This window comes from Python bivittatus, unplaced genomic scaffold (assembly GCF_059951505.1).
Source record: "Python bivittatus isolate LINGU-HERP-01145 unplaced genomic scaffold, Pbiv_v1 ctg000220_np1212, whole genome shotgun sequence".
Lineage (NCBI taxonomy): Eukaryota > Metazoa > Chordata > Lepidosauria > Squamata > Pythonidae > Python > Python bivittatus.
The window spans coordinates 2,807,574-2,828,960 of NW_028277048.1; the positions used below are offsets into that span (position 1 = coordinate 2,807,574).

Consider the following 21,387-nt stretch of genomic DNA (forward strand, 5'->3'; position numbering starts at 1 on the left):
CCGGAAGCTACAGCTGGTGCAGAATGCGGCAGCGCGGACAGCTCTTAATGCCCCTAGGAGGGCACATATAACACCGCTGTTGCGTGGGCTGCATTGGTTACCAGTTTGTTTCCGGGTCCAATTCAAGGTGTTGGTTATCACCTTTAAAGCCCTTCATGGCACGGGACCAGGTTATCTGAGGAACCGCCTCGCCCTGGTCACTTCAGCCCGTCCCACTCGGTCCAGCAGAAGGGGCAGGTTGCAGACCCCACCGGTCAGGGAATTTCGATTGGTGGGGTCTAGCCAGAGAGCCTTTTCTGCTGTAGCGCCCGCCCTATGGAACATCCTGCCTCCTGAGGTCCGGTGTGCCCCCTCCCTCATGGCCTTCAGGAAAGGTATTAAATCCTGGCTTTGCCAGAAGGCCTGGGGGCCAGAGGGGGGCCCGCACCTGTGGAGATGGCTGGTGGGATGATGGGTTGCCCCCCCCCCAGCATCTTACAGATTTTTATAGGGCCAAAATTAGAGGAGGTTTTTTACGGTATTTTTAATATGTTTTTAAATTATTTATAGTTTTTAGCCATCTTAGAGAGAATTGTATTTCTTCTTTTTATTGTGAGCCGCCCAGAGTCACCCGTGGGGGAGATGGGCGGCATACAAGCCGAATAAATAAATAAATAAATAAATAAATAAATAAAAGACAACAATGAACCAGATCACTGTATACACATGACAGGTAAGTAATACATTTAGGACTTTATTTCACATAATACATTGCTCACAGTTTTTGCTTTCATTTTAATAATGGCATCCATAAAATCAACCCTGTAAATTATCTGTCTTTCCCCAAACCAATAAAGCCATCCCCTCCATAAAAGGCCAGTAACATTTTTAAAGGCTAAAAATAAAACAAGCAAGAAGGCCCTCAATTGACTAAGTTTACTTCAAACTATTTTACATGCATGCAGGAAAACACAGAAGAGGGCATATTACTTAAATACTACAATCTGTGTTACTTAGGGCTATGGTGGGGAACTTCTGTCTTCTAGACATTGTTGGGTTCTAACCCTCATCACTCCATATATGACTAGCCAGTGCTGGTTCAGTGATATGGCAAAGGCCACAGATTCCCCATCTCCAATTTGTTGCACTGAATGTCTGAACTATGACTGGAAGCTATTAGTCACATGGTTCCTGAATCCAATCCTATTAATCCTAGTATTCTGGAGACGTTGCTGTTCAAAGGGATCCCTATAAAGGGCTCACGCCATTAGTCCCAAGCTAGTTTTATATAGGTGTGGATTGAAATGGCCAATCTTTCTTTTAAAGAAGGCAGCTGCTCTTAACAATGAGTGGTCCAGGAATTATGCTCGTTGTTCAGGGTATTTAGCATTGACCCATTTCAGGATTTTCCCCACCCTATGGATGGTATCAAAATCCTTGAGAGAGCCAGGAAAAGTGAGAGTTTCATACTCCACATATGTATCCCCCCCGCACAAAAATAGCACAAGGGCAGAAAAAAAAAATCATACTTTTTTAAACAGCACTAGAGACTGAAAGGAATGAAATGATGATATCATGGCATTGCAAAAATAAGTACGGTTGGGTTTCATGGTGTTTTGGAAGTATAAAGCCATCTAAAGGCTCATACACTATTTTCCGTGATTGTCTTGTTAAAATCAGTAGGGCTTCATGCTGATTTGACTGTGTTTCAGCAGTACAGTCCCTGGAATTCAGAATCTAGACTGCATATGGCCTGCAGGTTGCTCATCATTACCTAATATAAGCAAGCCAGTTTCTATCCCAAAGCTGTCTGAGAAACCAGATAAAAACTGCTTTCCATAATCAGTTTCAACCAAGAGAACTAGGATGGCCTGCTGACCACCAGCTCTAATTCCTCATCTAAACGACCATAATCTCTACTTTCACCTGAATATTTACTATCCAGGAAAGAAATATTGGGGTCTTATAGCAAAAGTGTCAGCTCTCCATGCAGCATGAAAATTTCCATGATACCTATAACTGAAGAAAGGATTGAAAATAAAGTGCCAATATTATATATATAAAACTATGGTACAACTATCCTTTGAAAAACAACATACAGCTCAAGCCATCTAGCATCAAAAAGCATACTGGAAAAGTTGTAGGAAGTAGCAACCAAAATTATTAGTGGGCTCAAGCAATTTCTATCCAGGGTTCTCAGTTTAAAAAACACAGTTTTATGCAGTGGTAAAATATCGCAGCAGAAGTGGAAAGAAAGCAAAGCTCAGTTAATGTGGGACACTTACTTGGGACAGCACTTTGAAGGAGTCGAATGAAAGCAGAAATTGGTACATGCAGCAAGACATTTAAAATTTTTGTTTCTCAGGGAAAGCATAAGGTGGGCTTTGCTTCAAGTAGAAGAATCATCTTGAAAAAATTTTTTTTTGCTTTCACAATGTATTAAATTTACTTTATATTGGCAGAAAAAAAGAAAACAATTACAACTTGAAATTATCTAGAAGGTCTGCATGGAAACATAGGTTCTTACTATTACTTACTTCTTGCTCATTTAAATAAATACAAGAAAGCCATATCTAATCTCTTTATGCATTTGACCCACTGCCTGTCTACTTGATACCCATCAACAGTTCCCAGTTCCATCCATCCCAACTAACAGATCAAGCCTCTTTTCTCTTTGCCATCTTATTTCCATAACTCTCATCAGTTCATGCTTTTACCTAAATCCATTTCCTCAATTCTCTGATCATTAGGCTTAAGTTTTTAAGTTTTTCTCTGATGTGACATCAAAAAATCCCAACTTTTGAAAGACCCCAAAAGGGCATATAATAATAATAATAATAATAATAATTATTATTATTATTATTATTATTATTATATTTATATGCTGCCCATCTCCCCCAGAGGGTGATTCTGGGTGGCTTACAATTACATGGTAGAAAACTGGTAAGGATCACAATTCAGTGGATCTTAAGCCTTTCTGGCGTTCTGCCACACTTTTAAATACTGGGTAAAATTAGACCTCCTCTCAAGCTGGTCTAAATTTACTCTTTCCCATTACTTACAATGGAAGGTATTTTTTAAAATTCTAAAACAAACAAATAAATACCAGGAAGAGCAGCAAATATATTTCCTTCCTGTTTCTGCCATGGTGACCTGTTGCTGGCAGGTCATTTAGAAACGTAAGAATGCTCTGAGCAGAGCATAGGAATGCCCTGCCAGAGCGATTTTCATTTAAGCCAGTTTGACAGTTCCTTTGATAATCCAGTGTCAATTATCATGGTTTATAGTCATGGGTACAAGTTTATCACACATCCAGAAATGAATGTGTTTATAAAGAAATGATGTAACTGCTTGAAAAACATCATCCAATACAATGCCTCTAAGCCATTCTAAGAAGCCTCCACTAGATCAGTATAAAGAACCATCAAATTTACTTTACTGGAAGAACCCAAATTTGGTAACAATGTTTTTGCTAATTCTTCAGATTTTCTATGCATCTAAAGCAAATTTGGTCACATATAGGTCACATTAACTCAGACAATCTGAACAGCTGGAGGAGGAGAACCATAAAAATCACCAATGGGGGAAAAAGACACAAGTCCTGATGTAGAGACAGAACACTTCACACTAAATGAAATGATAAAACTGAGCACATGGAAAGCACCCTGCTTGCTGAGATGAGGGGTTATTTTGCTCAACATCCTATCTTCTATATATCATTGGCCCATAAGATGCCCCAAGAAGGTTTAAAGCAGAGTGGGGAGAAGAACAAGTTGCTGAACTATTACCATGTTAAGTGGTCATCTATACATTTCACATTTGGCCTTTGCACCTCCATAGAACACACATACACCCATTGCAATCTTTCATAGTTGATATATTCCACTGTGTATGCCTAGAAATATAGCTTCCAGTTTCCCTAGTTCCCAAAAACTGATATAGCAGTCCTGGAGTAAAAATATTTCTCATATTAGGGAACTGTAAAGGAAGAGATGGATTAGAACTGTGAGAGTAACTTGGAGAACCACAGTTACAAGTAAGCAACTTTCATCATGGTATCTACTATGTATAACATTGAATCTAAAAGAGCAGCAAGTTTACCTCTAGGAGGTTGGCAGGTGCTCCAGGAGATGAGTACAGTAGATAACAAGGTTTTTCCAAAGAAAACACCCACCTAGAGACATATGTCAAGGCTGTAGTAGTGCATGAACATCTGCATAGTCAAGCAGGTCACTCCCTTTTCCTGGAATAGCACTGTAGTGGTGATACCACTTTCACAGTGTGCCCCTGAAGAGAAGCTGGTGGGGCAAGCTTAGCCAGTTGGTAACCAAAACAGATGACTTCCTTAACCTTTTAGCAAATCTTTGGGGTGAAATAGGTATGCCTTTCTTCAGGCCTGAAGAACAAGTAAATATCTACAGAGAGCAGTAAAAGGATTTTTTGTATACAGTAGAAAGTATAAGTGCTTTAAATACATCTAATGAATGTAAAGAGGAAGACAAAAATATGAGAGGAAGTAAAGATTGATTTATGTGAAAGTTGGATGATACTTTTGTTAGGAAAGTGGTAACTATTTATTGTTATTTATCATTTATTTTTGGATTTAGAAAACCAGGTAGCTTACTTACTTAGTTTATTGGATTTAGAAGGCCACCCAACTCTTTAAGACTCTGGGAGACATACAATATTAAAAGATAATATGTAAAGCAGTAAAACTAGTCACAGAACTACCTTTTCTTGAAAGAAGCATAGGGATGAGTGGCCTGCTTTAAAAGCCCAGAATTCCCCTGGCCTTCTTGGTGAATCCAGTATCTTTGATGGTCAACCATTCTGAATGAGCTATTCATTTGGTTCAGGAAGCATCTGTAGGCATTCTAGCTAGAAAGAATGATGAGAAGGGACTTCTGCTTTGTAGCTCATTGCAAGTCCATACATCATTTAGCAGTTCCTGAAAGTTTGAGTCTCATCTGTTGTGAACTGGTTTCAGAGTAAAAGGTCACTATAAACTATGAAGCCAAAAAAAATCACTGGACAGGAATCACTTTTAGCAGTCATCACTGTCTCATAAGACTGTCCTCATTGGCCACTAGGAAAATCTTTGCCATGGTCAAGGTCAGTTACACTCTTCCATGCCTTCAGGTGTTTGGCTAGTCTGCCCAAAGGGCAGTGTCTTGGCTGTGATGTCACAGGCACTATAGTTCAGTTCCAAAGCCTTGTGGAAGGTCTGGAACTTGCTTCTCATCAGATGACAATGTGCAGAGACCCATCAAAGCCAATGTTTGTATCATTGGTATTGCTTAGTTGACCCAGGTTCATGCTCATACAGCATGTAGTTATTTTATTCTTTGCATTCTGTCCATTGAATCACAGTCTTAAGGCTAAAAAAAAATCTTGCCACCAAAGGGAAGGTTCTTAATGCAAGCATGATAAAAGTCACAGTATATACCTGGCAATACAGTATTGATTTGTTGTTTAGACAGCTTTGGCTTGAAATACTGATGTGAAGAATTTATTAGAGAGAAAGAAAGCAACCATCTCCCATAAAAAGAGGTGACTGCCTGCTAGATATGCCTGGTGGTTTGCAATTCAAAAAGTAAGGCTCTCATAGTATAGATTCAGTTGCATCTAAATTTCACCCCTCTGTATCAACTGGAGCAGTGTGGTTCTATGCACAGGATTTTCCTTGGGTTGCATCTATTACAATAAATCTGGGGATAGTACTGAAAAAAGGTTAGGGATTTTTTTTCCCCACATTAGTTTGTATCACTTTTCTATTCTTTGGGTAATTGGCATCTGTTGGATCTGAAGGCCCAGAGCATTTGCAAGACAGAGGTTCAGTGATCCTTTGGACTGATCTCCTACCCACTGATACTTTTAAGATGTTGAGGATTGTTGGGATGTAGTATCTTCTGGTTCTGGCTGTAAACCATCCTTTTTTGAGGGACAACAGCCTATCTGCACAATTGATTGATAAACTGATTAGCTGCTTATTGTTTTGCAGTTTGTTGCAGGCGTCTATGGAGGAGCAAACTCTCAGCTGTAATGTGGAAGTAGTTTGTGGGGCCTTATTACTCTGGTTTGTGGAAGCTTTTGCTGTTATAAGAGGTTGGGAGGGCAGTGCAGTGGATGGACAGTAAGTTGAGGAGTTGTTGGAGTCTTCATATGGGGGCAGTCTGGATACCACGCATATTGGTTCCCATCTCCCATAGCATAGTTAGGGCAAGCAATTGCATCTGTAAGAGTGTATTCTTTCAGCTTATTAGGGATAAGGGTCAAAATCTCTGAGTTGCAGACTGATAAGCAGCTCTAAACCATGAGAGTGCCTTCATTCAGATTCCATGTTAGTGATCTGGGACAGCTAAGAGTGATGGTCCTGTCTGTCTCTGTTAAGTATGAATGGTTCGAGTTAAGCAAGAGTACATGGGCTGTAGCAGATAGCTGTAAGGATAGAACTTCCAGAACATGGAAAAGGCAACAACATAATTGATTGGTTTATTGGAGCTAAAAGAAAGACTTCTTGTTGTTACTGTTTTATGCAGAAGAAGAATTAAGAAGAGGAGAATGAGAAAACTGCAAAACACATCTGCTTCCTAATGGAGAGGTTCCCAATGATGTGATCACTACAGAAATCAAAAAGTAACTGAAATAGTCAGTTGTAAAAGATTCCAGTGGCACTTCCTTACAGGTACAAAACTCAGACACCACAGTTCAAGAATTATGCCACCACTAATATTGCTTCAGGCACCTCTCAAATAACACTTTGCAAATGACTGGAATGCACCAACATTTTGAAGACAAAATTTAATTTACTTTAAATGTGAAATTACCTCCAAATGCAAATGTGTTAGAATTACTTTTGTTTTAGTACACATCAAGTGACTATTGTGGTCCATTTCATTCTCTACCGTCAAATTCCCACAGTTAAAATAAGCCGTATCTGTTCCTTCAGTCTGTTAATTTGTTGCTGAAAGTGCTTGAACAAGGTAAATGAATACATTACATCCCCAGAACCCACCCTACTATGGCTTCCTATACTGTTATTCTAACTCTTTGGGGGCCTTACGCAACACTTCAGAAGAAATCTCAGAGCATCCAAGTGCAACAAAGATATAAGACAAACATTATATGGACCATTAATTATCTGGCCTCTGATCACAAAATGCAGCTCAAATATTCAGTGGTGCTTTCAAGGGCAAGAGACTTTGGGGCAAATGTAACACAGTTACCGCAAGGCTGAATTATGAAACTGTGTGAAACAGTACCACTTCACATAGCTGCTTCATCACTGATGTGGTGGTTCAACTCAAAAAAACCCAAGGTACTCAACCTAGATGCCTCCAATCAAAGCCCTGAGATGGGCCACTTCACTCTGACAGAAATGTCTGTTGCGTCTTTTCAAGACTTTGCACAAGCCAATTGGATTACCACATATGAATGTTGTATAATATTACCCAAGATAATCTAAACAGGGAAGGAGATTCCCGTAAAATAATTAGGCTTACCATCTACAATTTCTTAACTGCACGCTCACAAAACTGATTAATATTCAGCAAAAACTGTAACAACATTCAGAGGACAGTGAATTAAAATTTGTAATAAAAATTTACACAGAACTTTAGGGGAGAAAATTTGTTTCTGCTCAAGTGTCAGAATATGGAGCTTGCATTCTTGGCTATGATAACTATCAGCATCTTCTCTACTTTATTAAACTGCTGTGTAAATCTTCTGCAAAACCACAACCTGCTCAAAATGCTAGTAAGAACATTTTCATTCTGCTTGCCTTTTCCCCCTTTGCTTGAACGATCCTAAAGGTTCTGGACACATGACAATACCCAAAAAGCCAATTAAGACAAGTAATCAGATTGAAACGTAATCACAGCACATAGCATTCTCCCATCAACATAGTTTAGCTGCTGCCATCAGAAAAGCCAGCTCAAACACAAACATTTTATTCTGGAAAATGTTCAGGATCAGACCTTCTGAGTCTTTAGAAGAAAGAGTATAACTTTGCCAATGGGAACCCCTCCCTTCTCGTCACAGGGCCAGCCCGAGACATTTTGTTGCTTCAAATAATTGTGTTTCAGGGCTCCTTGAATAAAAGATGCAACTGTACAACTGTGAGGGTGCAAGAGAACAGGTTTCACTTGTTTTTTCATTGCTCCCGAAAAGATTAAGAAAGGAGAAAAAGGTTCATAAAAACCAACTCCACTAAAGAGACTCAATTTTGACATTCATCAGTGGCCACCTGCTGAACCTATTCCAGCACACACATGCTTTGCACAACTTCCTCAGCAAGAAAGTTAATGGGAAGAATGTAATGGGCAAAACTAAGAATTCTTTGTGTGAGAAATGACACCAAAAGCAAACCTTAGATCTGCTGATATTCTATTTATGAAAAAGAAAGCCCTTCTTCTACATTACATCACTATTTCAAATGTTAAAAGACAGCACTGATTCACAACTTTACAGTCTATCACTTGGCAGCACCAAAGAATGAATGTGTGTGTGCCAGATTCTATACTGGAATGAAAAGGGAACCTGAAATCAGCCTCATCCCACAGCCCAACATATGGAAAATACTCCAGCCCTCCTCTCTCCCCCACCTCCCTTCCCAATGTTATTTTTAGGAAACCTTTCATGAGCAAGACAGAGGGAGTAAGGGAATAATATCAGAATATAATAAGGAATAGCCAGACAAAGGAAGCAACACAAGATTTTAAAATGGAACCTGATCCAGTGCCTCAATGGAAAGATGAAGTCTGATTCTACTATTCCTACAGTGATGCTTCTGGAGGGAGGAGCCTGTAATGCCCCAGAGAACCAGCTCAATGTGCAGATGGGAGCTCAAATAACACACTTACAAGAACATCCTATGCAGCACAGAATTGAGACAGGAGTCCCCACATTCTTTACCAAGGGCAGAATTTCTGAGGACCAGGAAAGAGTGTTGCACCTCAGCGTCCTTGGCCACCGGGCCAGGAAGCTCCTGGTAGGCAGCTTGTTTTTCACAGGATAAGCCACTGGTGCATTTCCACCTAAGGAAACCTGTGAACAGGATCTGGATCTGCGCAACTGCATGCTGCCAATTTGTTTTGAGAACAGAGATGGGTTTTTCCCCCTGCTGGGCTCCATTGCAGTTTATTTCAAAATGGAGCCAGGCAGGCCTTTCTGTGCTTTTGACAAATTGGAAGCATTGTTGAATCTGCGGGTGGTCTGGGTCCCTATTTTCACAAACTCTTGCCTTGTCCGGTCTCAATGTCCTGACTAGAAGGCCTTTTAAAGGGAAAGGTGCTGGAGAGCTTTGGAGCTCCCCTTCATAAGAATTTTTTTGTTTGGTAGATGATCAGATGTCAAAGCACAGGGTAAGGATTTGGAGAAGGACAAGGAATGACTTTATTTCCCTTTTGGAGGAGGTATGAAGGAATTTTTGTTTCTCCAAGATCTACAACAGCTTAGAGAAGGCCAGCATTGTGATTCTTTATTCTATATTCTCTCCGCTGCAAGATCATAAGCGGTACAAATGATCACAAATCATCTTCAAACTATTTTTAAGATTGGGAAATGGAAATAGTGGTGTTCTACAAGTGACCTTTAAAAATAGCTCTTTATACATTTAATACCAATTGAGAGAGCACAACAAAAGTCTTCACCCTAACTTGGAATAGTATTTCCCACAAAAATCATACAAAACCCAAACATGAGTGTTTCCTGAAAGCTATGTAAGACCCATGTATCAAATGCTCAAATACTGTCCTGGGATGAGCGGGGATTCTTTCAGTAATTGATTAATTTTTCATAACATTGAGTTTAAGAATCTCAATGTGTATCTGTCTAGTCCTATGGAACCAGGACACTGTCAGGTTTTCTCCCATAAACCTAGCTTTAACTCTTCTGCTAAATTTTAAGTAGTTCGTTTAAGCAATCAAAGGTTTACAAAAGCAAAATTTTATTTCTTCATACAGCAATGATCTTTGGCACACATCTGTCCATCTGTCATAATTCTATACATGCAAATTTGGCATGGGAATGGAAGCAGAATTTGGATTCCAAGCTCCAAGTTTGACTGCTTTTTCAAAAAGACAAATGTCCAACTTCTGGGGCTGTGGATCCTTATTTCCTGCTGAAGGCAACAATGCTCACCGAGTAGGTCCAACGTTCTTTGCAACTACATAGCTCTCCGATCTCCCTAACCTGTAAAATTAGGAATCCCTCCCTTAACTCTCTTAGGCATCCCACTACATTTTTTTTTTCAAAGACAATATACCCAATCTTTACCACCTCAAAAAAACATAAAGGATGCAAACTTCAAATATCAGGTTAAAATCAACAATGCATATCAGACAGACTTATGCCCACAGTTGACTATTGTTTGATTTGTGGAGTTTGTGGAGTAAAGTGTGGAAGTTCTTGACTTTACTGTGAACAACCTAGATTAATTATTAGGGATGCCTCCACTATGGCTACAGCAGACAGAGAGATTGCATATTGATGCTTGCAGGTAGGGTTTTATTTCCTTCATTTGGTTATTTCTGACACTGTACAAGATTACATTTATATGGGTCTCTGTACAAAATGGAGTCCTACTGTAATGTTCTAGTGAACAATACACCCTTACGTAAACTCTTGAAACAATATTTCCCTAAAAATAGTATCTGGAACAACTTCTTTCAGTTTATTGTCCTAATTATACTTTCTGAAAAAACAGAAAAAATTAAATAATTTCTTCCTTTTTTTTTTTTTAACTAGGTAATGAAATAAATTTCACCAGCTGATATATGTATAATATAAGACATATACAAATTTGCTGCATAATCCAGCTGCTGTAAAGTCTCCCGCAAATTTATTCAAACAGGCTCAATTACAGTTCATAGAATTCAGTTTTTGGAAGAATGAAGACAGGTATTTGGATTCTGGCTTTAGTCCAATGACTTCTAAGATACATGCATTATCCAACCAGTTAAATATCTTCAGGTCTTACAAATCTCAGTGAGAAAGAGATCATCACTTATTTAAACCTCTCCTGTGGAAGTCGAAAGGCTCAAAAGCACTTGAGTTGGCAGGATTATGACCAATGCAGTTTTCTTTGTAACGTCAGTTTTGAATCTAATCGCTGATACCTTGCCTGACTTTAAAATAAATGTTCTTCATGTTGTTCTTTTAAAAAAAATTTTTTTTTATTCCATTTTTTGTTAATAAGGCCTTGGATGGTTTTGAAAGTGGTATTATTTTAGTTTTATAATTAAACTATACCTTTATAATTAAATTATAATTAGTTATCATACAGGCTTCTAAAACACCTCTGTTCAAATGTTTGCTAGCAACATGAGAATCAGAACGCTGAATTCAGTAAAAGCACCAGGATGGAGAAATGCCAAAACTGACCCATAGTACCTTCTTTAGCCCTGGCCTACAGTTATAAATCCAACCTTCATTTTTAGAACAGCCTCCTAGCTGAAAATCATGCAGATTCATTTCCTCTTCCTTCCCTGCATTTCAGCATTTCAGGCTGATATATTCCACCATTTACCTGCCTTTTGCTTGCAACAGAGAACAGAAGCAACAATTTAACCATGAAGTAAAACTATGGCACTCAAGAACAAGAAATGGGCCTATCTCTATTATTATGAGCTTCAATTGAAATGTGGCAGTTGGCCTAATATGTTATAAGATCTCGTAATCCAAATACTTTTTGAACAATACTTGCTGATTGTGTTAAAAGATTGGATTTGCTGAAATCATTATTCTTCCTTTCATCATACCCCATCCCCACCCCCAGTCCCTGGCTGAGCTCTAGACCAACAGATCCTATTTAGTGAATCCAAAAATATTTTAAAAGAATACCATTTGTTAGCTTTAGATTTAAAATAAGGGTTTTTCAAATCACTTGGCTGGTAATAGATGTTTCCATTCTCCAAAAGTAAGACTTTTTAAAATAATCCAAATAATACGAGTTTATTGACTAGATCTTCAGACCCATAGTGTTTTCTCACATTATGCCCAAAATATAATTTGTGCCCTAGTGAAAATCTCATGGTCAGTGGCAGTCAAGTCCTATCTATATTCATCCAAATGTTTCCAATACCTTGCATATCAATAATCTTTCTGCTGTTTTTTTTCCTAAAATAATTGTTCATTTCATGCCATACAAATTATTAACTGGATAATTTTCAAAGCATTAAGAACTTCATTATTAACATTCCAGCAAGCTTGATGTCCCCGCGTGCTCTAAACAAATGCCACTGTGATGGAACATGGTTAAGGTATCTAATTTATAATGGCTTTTCAATATTTCAACCAATAACTTGTGGCTAGTATCAGTATTTGCTATTAGTAGACTCTCTGCTTGCCTAAAATGAGAAAATTGCTTTTCTAAGTCACAACCCATTAAAAGTCTTACTACACAATACACTGGAAAGGTCCTTCCCACCTGCCATGAAATGAACGTGGTTTACCCAAGAGCACAAAATGCTCTTTCCAATTGCTCCTTTATTTCCACAAGGCTACACAAGAGAATTTCTTGGTGAATTTCCCTTCAGTTTCTGATTTGCCAGGCTTTTATGTATTATTCTTAATGCTACGTTTCTTTTCTCTATAAAACTTTTTTTTCAAGGGAGCAGAGAGACAGAATAATTCTAAACCAAAATACTTGGCCAGACAGTTATCCATGTAAGTCAGAGAGAGAAGAGAAGAGAAGAGAAGAGAAGAGAAGAGAAGAGAAGAGAAGAGAAGAGAAGAGAAGAGAAGAGAAGAGAAGAGAAGAGAAGAGAAGAGAAGAGAAGCATTGGAAACAGAGTACAGTATACTATAGCTAGAATAAATCTAGGATACTATCAATAAAAAACAGAAACAAAGTCCTCTGTATAAACCAGAAATTCCTCTATGAAATGAACAAATCAGTTATTTTATAAAAATCCATTTGCAGCTTTTTAGATATTCAAATTAAAAAAGGAGAAATGGTAATGAAAAATGTTATAAGTAAACTATACAAATATATAAACCTAAGATTTTGATAATATATACCTGCATATGAGCGTGCACGTGCACGCACACACACACACACTTTAAAGATGATAGTTATTTTCTTATTTAAAATAATAGCATTTCTTCTCCTATAAGGTGGAAGTAATACTTTTTGCTGCCATGAATCAGTTCCAAAATTCATAATGGTTTACTTGGTTTACTTTAGAAAACAAATGGAAAATCGACTACCTTCTCTTACCAGAGCTAAAAGAGTCCTTTTTTCCAAAGCTGACTCCACCACCACCACCACCACACTGTTATGGTTCAAAAACAAAGACTGGGTTTGCTAGAAGCTGTTTCTGTCCAGAAGCTGCTACGCAAAAAGTCGCTGGTATTCTCCAAACTGCTGGTTGCTAAAATATTGCCAAGAAATGTGGGAGGGGGGGAGGTTTTCTACTGTGCTAAATGTCCAGGTCTCTGCAAGTCTTTTGAAGAGTCTTATGCACAGCAAGTAAAAACGCTCTCAAAAAATTCAGTTCTGAAAATGAATAGGCAAACAAGCATGCTAGATTGCTTCACAGGAACCAAACTGACTTCGGGCTAATTGTTTTCACAATTATTTTCCCTTTAGAACAACTGCTTTCCTTCACTGAATCCTCCCCACCATCTCAGCACCTTGAGCCCAATCTCCTGTTGTATCTCCCTATGCTTGCTCTCTCCTCCAGGAAAAGAAAAGGGTCTTTGATTTAATATTTCTGTATGTTAACAAAATCAAATGTACAAATATGAAACTAATCATACTGAAAAATTGGGCCATATCTAAAAAATATATTAAACAGCCAGGTGATGAAAGCTGCCCCCCACCAACCCCCCCCCCTCAGCTATTTTATGTTAAAATCATTCAGTTATACCAAGAGAAACAGCATTTCCAAGCAAGTTACCCAAAATGGCATGCAACTTCTATCAGAGGAAATAATGTTTAATAATTATTATTTGCATCATGATAAATTAGTAGGCTTGGTAGGCATCTGCCTTACCAAGCAATTTATTCTTGAGTATTGTCAATGCCTTTCTCTTCTTCTCCCTTTATCCATATATTCCATAGGCCCCAGATTAGGAGTAATAACAAGAGACGAGGACAATGCTCATGGAAAGGGGCCACGGTGAACATTCCCACCCCGAAAACAGCCCTGCTGGCCTGACATCACAAAAGAACTAAGCACAGCTACATGTAACCACTTAGCCTGGACAGATTGCCACACAACATACAGAAACTACCTAGTATGACAATCACAGAGGCAAAGCTGCAGTCGAGTTTAAGCATGAAATTAGGCATTTGGGTTCAAAAAAGTGAGAGGTTATATATTATGAAGCGGGTATACATAACATGAGTGTGGAAGCATGGAGAACACCACAATCAGAGGGCTCTGAAGGATGAAAATTGACATGTTTGAATCTGGAGAGTGGACTCACTATATTGCACGTATCTGCATTTAGATCAAGGAGAAGTGGACTCAGGTAAGAGCCATTAGATCAGGAACTTGTGGGAATAGATTTGATAAAGAGTTTTAAAGATAGCCTTGTTTTAGGTTAGGAATTTAATTGTACTAATGGTAACCCTAACCCTTTCCCCTACTTTTAGGATTCTGTTATGGGTGCACCTCCTACTGGGAGCAGAAGGGCCACTTCACATCAATGTTGATGACTGAAGAATGTGGGAGAGGGGTGTGGTAAGTGGGTGATGCAAACCATAGACTTTGGGTGAACTACATCCAGTACAGTATGTAGAACACTGTATTCTCCTATTTGCAATCTCCCTAACTTACTGAAGCATGAGCTTTGATGAACAATAGTGAGTTTGCATGTAATTGTTTTTTAATGTAACCTGCATGGCTCCCCTACTTCATGGAGATATGCCCTACACATATTTTTTGAGGTGAAAGTGACCCACTGCTAGGATTGCTTAGTGATCTTCCCTTGACCCTGACCCATTAGAAACCATTAACACCTAAGATCACATCCATCAATTTTTCTCTTGGTCTCTAAATGCCCTGCTCATCTTTCTATAAAGGATGAAATCTTTCCACAATACTGCCTTTTCAAAAGAAGAGCAAATGACAATCTTACCTCCTTATTTCTTAAGCCTAATCTATTTCCAAATACCATTTTTTCTACACAATTTTTGCAATTTGTATGATAGTTACATTCTTGAACTGGATTGCACACAAAACACTAATTCTTGCCAAAGGGAGGTGGGATCAAAAATAAACGTTTGTAATTTATAGGGGGGTGGGGGGGGCTTCCTCTGGAGGCTCCTTGCCCTGGAAATGGCAAACAGAAAGTCCTTGCATGTCTGTTAGGAGGGCAAAGCTTTCCCTTTTTTAGAACCAGCCCTTATACGCATATATAAGACAGAAACTGAATTCAGATGTTCCACTTTTTAAATTAAAATTCTTGGCTTCAGAGAAACTATCCACTGACTCAGGTCTGCTTTTTCCCAGCACTCACCATGAGATCTGCTCACTTCCAAGCCAAACTCTGCACACCCATATAAGCAATCTTGTGTCACTCGGGTTTAAAATCCCATGCACACTGACTTAGAAATAAGCCCATTAAACCTGATGAGTCTTAGTTGTGACTTTGTGTAAAACAGGACTAGATAATTGCCGTCCTTTGCATGCTTCCTCAGGATCAGAGCCACTGCTGTTGCAGCTGGCAAGACCTTCTGGCCCCTTCAGGCGGGGAGATTCTGAGCTCTGCCAGGCCCCTGAACAATCTGTACCTCTAACCCCTTTTCTTCTGCTCTTCACCATGTCTTTTCTTGCAGAGGCATGCAGATAATCTATAGAAATAAACATTCATTTATAGGTTTAAATTCAAAATACTGTCTTCCGTCCAGGCCAGCCTGGCTGCTTCCCTTACCAGCAGGTTGAAATGGAGAGTGTACACAAAGATGTTGCTAGCTGAGACATCAGGCAACTCTTATTCCTGAACTTCAAGTAAGTCTTGCTTGTGTGAGGACTGCCCTAACAGTGACAGACTAAAACAATTAACAGTCCCAAGAGCCCATCAACCTCAAAAGTAGGCTCAATTAGCTACATGGAATAGCTGAGGATAGTCTTATTTTTTTATGAAACCCAGAACTGAAGGCCACCATCATGACTAGCAGCAGAGGCGGGGCTGCTCAATTCTTCTCCAAGACGTTTTTTCTGCTCAGAATCATTCCCAATTGCTTTCTATCAGCACAGGAAGAGCATATAACTTTCCCCTATGAGTGAGAGGTGAGCATTTTTGAATGTGAAAAGGCTATTTTCCAGTTAAAACAGTGAACTGTAAGAGCTCCTCTGTACTCTGCTGATAGTACAAATAAACAAAATTAAGTGACTATCAACTTGCCAAAGAATAATGGATGAAGGGGCAGTCTGCTACTCGCCCAGTGTTGCAGGACTACAATTCCCATAGGCTCCACAATCAAAGTAATCAAAGGTGATGCTTAACTATCCAGACTATCAGAACATCAGCTTACCTATCCCTACCATAGAATCATTTCCTATTTTTTATCTTATACAACACAGTCATCCACAGATAGTCTATTGCTCTTTTCTTCCAGAGACAGCACTATACTATCCATTTTCCAGTGTCCCAGAATGATATGTGTGGATATAGATACACAAGCAAACTCTCACCACACTAGTGTTCACTGTAAGTTCACAATATAAGCAATAATTAGAACTGAAGATATTATAACCATGCCCTGTCCCATTAACTTGTATGAGCTTTGTTCCAGCAAAAGCCAAAAGTTAATGTTCCTTCTAGAATCAAAGAGTTCCATCCAACCCTGAATGAACAAATGTGAGGCACAGATGAGGCACTTAGGAAAAACTGGTGCTGGCTCTTCTTTTGGCATTATCCTACAGTGATATTCTTCTTTTTATTTTTTTAACATTCAGCTAGACCCTTTGCTCAGGTTAAAAAGGTTGCAGGACAAATCAGATTTCACATAAATCTGTCATTCCAAAAATATAAATCAAATTCCACAGCAAGTCTGCTGTCTTTTCACATTTACTGACATTCATCAAAATGAGTAAATGTCTTCCATTTTTGCACCAACTGCTGTAGAATTTCAAACAAGTCCTTCCGCAATTCACACATTATATTTGAACTGCATTTTGTTGGCAGTATTTTTACTAGCAAGTAGCCTGCACTGTTTAACTACCAACAATCACTAATAAATCAGGATGTTGATATTAATAATAATGGAAATGAAAATGTACTAGGTGAATGCAAAACTTCTGTTTTGAGTCAGTACCCAAGCCTATAGCTATGGGTTATGATTAATAAAACAATACAAAATAAAATAATTTTGACAAACAAGTCTATCTTGCAATCTGAATTCCAACACAACAAATGCCAACATAAAAGCTGAAAAATCTTTTTGCCCTCCTCTGTTTGCAGGCCTGTGCAAGGTACACGTGTTCCCTGGCAAAAGCCACTCCCGGTTTGCCTGACCTAGAGACTCTTCATGTAGTAGGGTGACAGAGGAGAAAGAGACATTTAGCAGAATGTAGGCTAATGTTTTTCATTTGGGGGAATGTTTTGCCTGCTTTTAATTGACCCAGAGTACCACAAAATACTCAGGAGCATTTCCTAGAAGCATTCCGTCGACGTCCATGAAATAAAACCCCCACCCTTTTGCAGGCACAATCAATCTCTCGAGTGGAGCCGGCCTGTAACAGTTTGGCTGAGCTCTTCCATCCAAGTCCGGGGGAAGCGCAATTTGCTTTTCCGCTTCCGAAGAGAGAATAAGGAAGATTTGAATTTAGCTGTCCTCGTAGTCAGGCCTTTCCCTTTTCCCTCAAGAAGCAGCGCCAGTTTGGAGCCACCTCCTCTACCAGTTCACATCCTTGGATGGATTAAAAGTTTTATCGAAAAAGTGGCTACAGAAAGAGCCCCAAATTTCTCAGGTGCCCCTCAAAGCCAGCTACAGCCAAACCAGTTCTCAGTCTCTCTTCTACAGATTAGAAGGCACCAGCCACCGATCTGGAGATCCAAGAAAAGCCTCTTCATAATGCGAAGTGTGGCACTCGGTTCTCCAGCACCAGCGTTGGCGCTTTCGGCTTCCCATTCCTCGCACGGAGCGCAGGAAAATTTCCCAGCCTGTAGTGCCTCTAATTAGGGAACCCCTTCCTTCTTTCGAGATGCGTCGATACTTGGCGGATCTCGTTCAAAACACACACGCGCGCGCGCGCACACACACACACACACAGTCGCCTTAAAAGCTCCAAGGTGCAGCGCGCAAACGAACGTCCGTCTGTTTTCTCTCCCCGCCCACTCCGCTTCCATTTTATTTAAAGACGTCTTTACTTTTCATTCGGCGCAAGGAGCCGCGCAAACCATTAGAAGTCAAACCTTCGATTTGCCCCAGGAGACAGTTCCGATCTTTCCTCCCTCCCCACTCCTGAGGCTGCCTCATTTTCTGGCGCACGGCGAGCCCGACCAAGCTCGCAAAGATGCCCGGGCCGCCGCTCCAAAGGGGCGCCTGTTTCTGAGTTCAAGGAAGTTAATCATCGCCTCTGCCTCATTTAAAGCCATCTATTGTCGGTGGCTCAGAAATCCCGCAGCGCTCTAGGGGAGACGCTCTGGCCGAGGGAGCCCTCCGTATTTTTTCTTACAGACATACCCTCCCCAGGGAGGCCTGAGTCTGCATCCCGTCCCTTGGGCCGCTCTCTCCTGCTACTCCGGCTGGGCAGGGATTGTAAGCTCCTTCAGGCAGGGACTTGGCTTTTCCTTGAGGCAGCTCTAGGAATTGCTGTGTAGTGTTGCAGATACAGTAAATACTAACGGGGGGTGCCCCCCCGCACATGCCTAAATCCCGGGCGGCCTATACTCTTGAGTAAGGAAGCTTCTCTAGGAACACTGAGGGACGGGTCCTTTTTGCAAAGTTGGGCAGCTGCTGCCGCGGAACTGAACCGTCGGGAAATGTCCCCGCGGGAGGAAAAAAAACCCAGCAGAAAGCGCAGTTCTCGAAGCCAGATTTAGGAAGAAGACGGGAAGGGAAGCGGGAAAAGGCAACACAGGCAGGCCGGCTAAAGACTGCTTGGACGGACCCAGTCTCTGGCAGGCGAGGGACGTGTGGGGTGGCGAAACCTTTAGGTTTGGCTCGCTGGTGTGCCTGGCGCCGGTCGGGATCGTGGCTGGGCGAAGAGGGGGCTCTCCGGGACCCGACCCCCTTCCCAATCCATGCCTTTCTCCCGCTCGGCTGCAGAGCAGCGCCCGACCAACCAAGAGCACAGCGGCTTCCCGACCCGGCCGCGCGCCCCTCACACCTTTCCACAGCTACCTCCTCCTCCTCCTCCTCCTCCTCTCTGCCACCACCACAATTAAGACATTAATTAAAGCCCACGCCCTCATCAAGAGGCTAGCCCCGAATGAGCTTCTCATTTTGTCTATTACTTTTCAAAGTCGAAACCGCTGGAGGAGGCGGCGGCGGCGGCGGCGGCGGCTCTGGCAGGCCGAGCACAAAGGCGTGATTGTCCGCCGCTGCTTTGGAGGGAAAGTATTAATCAGAGAGGAAATTATTGATTTCCACGGCACGTACCGTGACGGTGGAGAGATTTTGGCCAACCATCAGAATCCCATATATATACACGTACATAAATACATATGTATTTTTTTTCCTCGGGGTTAAAAAATAAAAACAATAAAAGCGAAAAGCAAAGCACCACCGGAGCAGGAGGACCGCGAATTCCTCTCTCCGCGAACCCTTCGGCTTCTTGCTGCGGCGGCAACGGAGCAGGAGGCGGTGGATGAGACAGCGGCGAAAGAGGCACCACGTGGAGCTCAGCAAAGGCCCGAAGCCGGAGAGCGAGCGAGCGAGGGAGCGGGAGGGAGGCGGCCGCAGAGTCCGTGGCGGTGCGGGCGGGAGCACCTTGGGCAAAGCGCGACCCCCAAAGACCCCAGAACTTCGCCCGGCGCTGAGAGGGCAGGCGGGAAGGCAGGCACCGCGGCACCGAGCTGGCCGTGTCTAGGCTTGCGAGCTTCCCTCCCCGCTTGGATCGTGTTTTACTGGAGCGGCTGCTTGATTTGGAAGGAGATTGGCCTCCCAAGACTGGAGAAATGCCACCTTCTGTGCCGCCGGATTTGCAACCCTTCCAAGCTGGAGCAGTGCACTTTAGCGGAGGGGAGGGTGGCGGAGAGAGAGCGAGAGAGGGAAGCGGAGGGGGGAGAGCGAGAGAGGGAAGCAGGAGGTGGGGGGAGAGAGACGTGGAAATCGAGCCTTGCTGTGAGTTCGGGGGCTCCCAAGAGCTTCCGGCCCTTCGGGGCCTGCGCTATGCTATTCCCTTCGCGCTCGCTTCTACCCTCTACCCTCTTTTACTCCCGGCCGATCCGTAATCCCAGGGATCGGTTTCGGAGTGCCGCTGGGTGGCACATCGCTAGCTGGGGGCGGGGGGGGGAGGCTGAGAAGGGCGGGCATGAACCGCGCTCTGGCTCTGGAACGAGTTTGGTAATCCTGTTACTACCGCCTTCGAAGTTCGGTCGAAGCAGCGCCTGCCTTGTGCAGGCGAGGGGGTGGGCTGGCATACGGGTCTTGGTTGGGAAGTGACTGCAGATCGAGGGATCGTAGACCGGAGGCGTCCATTGGGTAGGATCTACTAAAAGAGGAGGAAAGAAAGAGACGGAATGGAAAGCGGTAAAGATCGGGCTGCCCTCTTGGTGGATATCGGCGAGAAGAGCCCGAGGATCTGGAAAAGTCGGAAAAAAGGAGGTTTCCCCACCCCCACTCCGGTCCTGCCTTGTGCACTCCTGGGACAGTGAAAGGCAGACACCAAAACTTCACTCGCGGTTTGCGTTTCTCCCCCCCCCCCCCCGCTTTGGGGTGGTGTGAGCAGGAGGGTGGGATTTCATAATTAGGTCGCCTGTCAGAAAGTTTGAGCCAAACCAAACCAGGCGCAAGAGAGACAAGTCAGCCCCTTTCTCCGGCGCCATCCGCCTCGTTCCCTCCGCCGTAAAGCTAGGCCGGCCCGGCTTTGACTCGCCGCCGCCACTGCCGCCTGATCCCCCGTTTGGCACCTTCGCGAAGAAAGAGACGGGAAGTGGCTGGAGCGGGGATACTTCTGCGATCCCGGATAATCTGGCTTCTTTTTGGTTTAATGAGACACCCCCTGCTTTCTCTCTGAGCCTGCCCATATCTGGGGGCTGGGGCTGCTGAGCGCAGATTCCGTACAACGAGCCCCCTCCCAGCGAACAATGAAGAGAAACTCCCTTCACAGCGCAAGAGAGGCCGGGGAAGGGGGGGCGCGCTGGGCCTCGGCGAGATGAAACCCCCTCTTCCGCTCTTCCTTTGCTCTTCAGCCATTTCAAACTAAACCCGATGAGCTCTTCCTCATATCCCGCTGCCATCTGTATCCTGGATTCCCTGGCCCTAAGGCAACCACGGAGCAAAAATCG

General features: G+C 42.1%; 1 protein-coding gene across 1 annotated transcript in view; it reads right to left on the reverse strand.

The window, feature by feature from the left end:
- The window catches only part of NFIX (nuclear factor I X), a 241,737-nt gene extending 221,845 nt beyond the window's left edge, over positions 1-19,892 (reverse strand). Inside the window, exon 1 of the mRNA XM_088137646.1 lies at positions 19,662-19,892. The gene's annotated coding sequence lies outside the window, so the exon portion shown is untranslated. The remainder of the gene's footprint in view (positions 1-19,661) is intronic.
- Between the last annotated feature and the right edge of the window lie 1,495 nt (positions 19,893-21,387).